Below are 5,380 nucleotides of genomic sequence, written 5' to 3'. Positions count from 1 at the left end.
CTTAAGACTTTGTTTTTAAAAGAATAACTTTTTTAACGTCATGTTGACGTCAAAGACTAGGCGATAAACTATCTTAACCTCACGCTGGGTTCAACAGATTCTCAGGATAAAACAATCTTAAAATATAAAATGAATTATTTTTAAAACTCCTTAAATATAAATGAGACACAGAATTCTACAAATGCTTACATATCCTATGCAAAATTATATTATAATACAATCAATGGCAGAGCCAAAGAGCACAGAAATTGTCCTGTTCAACCAAGTGATTCTGCTGTTCTAAAATCTGAAAACTCTCCTTAAAATGATGCCTTCCAAGGTCAGGGAAGTAGTTCAGGTGACAGAGTTTATGTCTAACATGTGTGAGACCCTGAGTTTGATGCTAGCATGCCCACCCCCTCTCACAGCACTAGTAAGTTTAGTCCCGGTGGTCTCTGAGCAGTGAGTCTCAGGGACCACCAAGCTGTTAGGCCAGTACTGCCAGGATACCAGAAGTGGCCTCTGTTTTTTAAAAGAATCCTTCCTCTATCACTCCTATTCTTAACCAGTTATGTAACTAAAGACATTCTAAACTTAAAATGCACACCGAAAGGAACACAGAAATGTCATAAACTTGACCCCAAATGGGAAAAGCTTAGTATTTCTATAATACATCCAATTTGCATTTGGTTCTTCAGAGATCTACCACTTCCTCTCAAAATATACCTTCCATTGGAATTAAGTTTGCCAACTGTTCTTTGCCATCATATTCAACATTGGGCTTTTCTACTACTGCTCTAAACTTAGCATCTTTCCCTAATCATATTTTGTAGTAAAAAAAAATGAATCAGTTAAGTTTGCTTCCTTTCTCACAGTAATAATAACAATAATTATTGAGCATGCTCAATCAAGTTTATTCTTTTCTTTTTGTTTTTGTTTTTTTTTTTTGAGGGAGGTTGGATTTTTTTTTTTGGTTCTTGTTTTTTGTTTTTGCTTTTTGGGTCACACTGGGCGATGCACAGGGGTTACTCCTGGCTCGTGCACTACTCCTGGTGGTGCTCGGGGGGACCACATGGAATGCTGGGAATTGAACCCGGGTTGGCCATGTGCAAAAAAATATGGAACACTTCACAAATTTGTATGTCATCCTTCTGCAGGGGCCATGCTAATCTTCTCTGTATCGTTCCAATTTTTTAGTATATGTGCTGCCGAAGCGAGCACTTTTCTTTTTGTTTTTAAATGTAGTAGTACTGCTATTTATTCAGCCACTAATTAGGCTGATTGAAGCATGCCTAATGTTATTAAAAATAACTCCACATTATTTTGGAGTTATTAAAAATAACTCCATATTTTTTAAAATTTTTTAAATTGAATATCTGTGATGTAGATCATTGCAAACCTGTTCATAGTTGAGTTTCAGTTGTACAATGATCCAGCACCCATTCATCCATAGTGTACATTTCCCACCACCAGTGTCCTCTGTTTCCATCCCACAATCCCCCACCACCCCACCTCCCCACCCCACCCCCCGCCTCCCTCTATGGGGAGTACTTTCCTTCTTACTCTCTCTCTCCTTTTCCTTTTGTGCATTATGATTTTCAGCACAGGTACTAAGAGTTCATCATTTTTGTTTAGGGCATTCAATATTTTATCAGAACTATAAGGCTGGAATAGCTTTTAAACTGGGTGGCAGCTTTGGGGTGTGGATGTGATTGCTGAGGGTTCCGGAAGTACAGGAATGTGGGGGGAGGTAGCTCATCTCAGCTTTGAGAAAGCCTGAAGATTTCAGTCACAAAACCCACATATCCTAATTTTCAGCATATTATCTCTTGGTGAGGTCCGTCCTGAGACGGTGAAGTCAGGCCAGATGTATGGCAGCGATTTAGGATTGTGGGAGCAAGTGGCTATCAGCAGTTCTGTTTGGATGGGCTCCTCCAATGTATCCCGGTCTATTCAGCCATGCACAGGTCCAAGATTAACTGTGGCTTTTGATCTCTTTTGAGATTTATTTTGTGAGTCTCTGAAATTAGGCCCATAAATGCACTTGTAAAGCTGAACTTGTGGGCGTGGCTCCCACACACCTAACTTTTGGACATTTACTTTCTTGGAAAATTTGGTCCAAAGTTGTTGGGGTCTGGCCAAAGGCACAGCGGCAATTTGGGGGTATCAGGAAGCCTGAAGTTACCACCAGGCTGCTGACATACTCACCCTGCAGGTACAGGTGGACCTGCTGGCAGCCCCAAAACCTCCTTATGCTTTTCTTATTGTGGGGTTTCAGGAGTTCTTTGTGTACTTTGAATAAAGTCCTTATCTGATGTATCTTTCACAAATATTATCTTCCAGTCTGTAATTTTTCTTTCCATTCTACTGAGATTATCTCCTAATAAACAGATTATTATTAGGAGATAAGAGGTAATCTCCTAATATCTCCTAATTTAATTTCTTTGTTGAAGAGGACATATGATAGTAACTTCTTTCATTTTTAGTGAGAATGCAAAATAACACAAATAACACAAGCATTTTAGAAGACAGTCCATTTTTTAAATAAAATTATATATAGGATCTGGTGAGAGTACTCCTTGGTATTTATCCAATCAAGAGGACACCTTATGGGAAAACAATGCACATGAATACTCATTGCTTCATTATTAACAAATGCAAAACTTTTGAAATGCGCAGGTACGCCTGTGTAAATTAATAAATAATTAAGATAGAAATATGGCAGAGAGTCTCTTGCCCACACGCCTGGCTGTCTTCCTGGGGCCCCTCTGAGGGGATGGGCTCCAGCTTCCCTCCCCACCCCGAGCAGAGCTCCCGGCAGCCGAAGACCATCAGAACCTAGCCACAGCCATGCTCAAGGCCCCTCTCCACATGTTCGGACAAGCCTCACGCATGAAGGTACCAGCAGAGGAACCCAGGTGTGTGTAATCCCATCAACGGCCAACATCCAGGGACTTAAAAGCAAGCTCTCAATATCTTATAACCTACTTTTCCCTCTGGGAGAAACTCGTAAGCTACTTAGAGCTTCCTGCCCACATGGGATAGCCTCACAAGCTTCCCATGGTGTATCTATATGCCAAAGCCAGTAACCAGCTAAATCTCTGACCCTGACCCTGAAAGACCCTCCAATGTGGCATCATTGGGAAGGCCGAGAAGAGAGAGGCTTCTAAAATCTCAGGGATAGGACGAATGTAGAGGTTACTGAGACCACTTGAGCCACTCGACGATCAATAGGATTTCGTGATTGTGAGCGTGAGCGTGAGTAGAAATACACATTGTAACTATGGAATAACTTTAAGCACTAAAAAGAACTGAGCTGCTATCCCACAGAGAAACCCAGGAGGAACTGTAAATGCAAATCAACAATTGGAAGAAGTCAACCTGAAAATAACACATTTGTTATGATCTCAACTACATAACATTTGGAAAAGACAAAACTGTGAAAACAAAAAAATAGAAGATTTTAGAGATTAGATTAGAGATTAGAAGTGGGAAAAAGAAATGAATACGCACTAAGAATATTTAGAGAAATATAACTTTTCTATATTATACTAAAATAATGAGTACATACCATTATACATCAGCACAAACCATCAAAACCACAATACCTAAAGTGAACTTTAATATAAACCCTGGACTTTGGTCAGTCACAAATCCCAGTAGACATCAGTTATTGAAATTGTTATAAATGCAACATTCCTCTGTAGAATGTGATTGCATGGGAGATTTTAGGGAGCCCAGGACAGGGAAATCTCTGCATCTTCTTTTCAAACTAAAACAACTGTAGCATAATTAATTTTTAGGCCAGAGAAATAGTATTGTAGATAAGGCAAATGTTGAAACATGAAGCTGACCCTGTTTCAATTCCCGCACCACGTTTAGACCCCAGAGCACCATCAGGAATCATTCCAGAGCATAGAGCCAGAAATATCCCCTGAACATCTCTGGGTGTGACCCAGATGCCCACTCAATACACCAATAATTAGATTAAATTTAAAAGTGGAGCCTTAGGGGGCTGGAGAGATAGTAAAGCAGGCAGGAGCTGCCCTTGCACGCAACTGACCTAGGTTTGATCCCAACATCCCACACAATCCCCGGAGCACTGCTAGGAGGAATTCCTGAGTGTCGAGTCATAGGTAATCCCTCGGCATTGCAGGCAGTATCCCCAAACAAAAAGTCAAGCCCATAAGAGTAAACCTTGGGTTCTTATATATATAGGTTGATTCTGGGTGTTTTTTTCCCCCTCAAGACACAGGTGACAATTTTCATCAGAGCTTTCAAGGTTTTTATAAATTCCCAAAGTCAAAAATCACTGTCTTGGACATACAAACGAATCTTGGACCCAAGCAACTTGCTGCAGAGATGGCTCTGGACTTTGCAGTAGCCATTTTCATTGGGCCACCCCAGTTGGGAGCAGGGGCTGTCCCTCTGCCTGCCCTCTAGGAATCCTGGCGGCTGCCATCTTCCAGAACACAACGGAAAGCTCCATGTATGAGTGGTGGTGGCGGGAAATGCCAGGCCTCATGGGACAAGGGAGGAGTTGGTCCTTCTCCTTCCCCGCCCCAAGGGGGCTCTGAGAATATGCCCACACAGGACCACCATCTACTTAAGCTCCCACACAACCATAATCCAGAGACACACAAACGAATCTCGGACCCGAGCAACCTGCTGCAGCAATCCCTCCAGACCCTAATTATTAAAATTTTAGAATTCCTGAGCGTGTGGCCACTCTTGTGGCCACAGAATATTACTTTGTATCCATAACAAGCAATGCAAAACACATTGTCTAGCACTGCATTTTCGGCAGGTATGAGTGGTGGTGGGACTGGGCTCAAATATCAAAGGTAACCAAAGTAGAGAAAGAGAGTACTGTGCAAACTGTCTGCCACACTGGCAGGGGTAGGCGTAGAGTTGGTGGGGGGTGGGGAAGAGGGGGGCATACTGGGGACTTTGGTGGTGGAAAACGTGCACTGGTGAAGGGATGGGTGTTTGATGATTGCATGATAGAAGCTCAAACATGAAAGCTGCTACTGTACCTCACGGTGAATCAATAAAAAGGGGATAAAAAAGAATAGCAAAAAATAATATCACTGTCTTAAGGTTTTTCTGTAATTGTTTCCAATTTTTCCATTAAAAAATTCACGCTTATTTCTTTCCACTCGTTTCTCTGAGTGTAACAGGTGAGAGACTTTCAACTTCCCGGTGCCTATTGTGTCATGTGAAGCTGACACCAAAATTCCCTCAGTTGTTTGCTGATCTCAGGACTACAGGGTTCCTATGGTATCACGTGGTATTGTCCCAGTCCTGGAACTACTCCCTTCCCCCCCCACCCCTTCACCCCGTGATCCTCAAATTAGTCATGCTCCGATGCTTGAATGTCACTTGATACCCTCACCTTAGA

General features: G+C 42.0%; 1 non-coding gene across 1 annotated transcript; it reads right to left on the bottom strand.

The window, feature by feature from the left end:
- Positions 1 to 1,091: 1,091 nt before the first annotated feature.
- Positions 1,092 to 1,200, bottom strand: LOC129400424 (U6 spliceosomal RNA). The gene has a single exon (XR_008627667.1). It is a non-coding gene; the product is annotated as a U6 spliceosomal RNA (small nuclear RNA).
- Between the last annotated feature and the right edge of the window lie 4,180 nt (positions 1,201 to 5,380).

This window comes from Sorex araneus, chromosome X, assembly GCF_027595985.1.
Source record: "Sorex araneus isolate mSorAra2 chromosome X, mSorAra2.pri, whole genome shotgun sequence".
NCBI classification, from domain to species: domain Eukaryota; kingdom Metazoa; phylum Chordata; class Mammalia; order Eulipotyphla; family Soricidae; genus Sorex; species Sorex araneus.
This window is presented reverse-complemented; position numbering and strand designations above follow the sequence as displayed.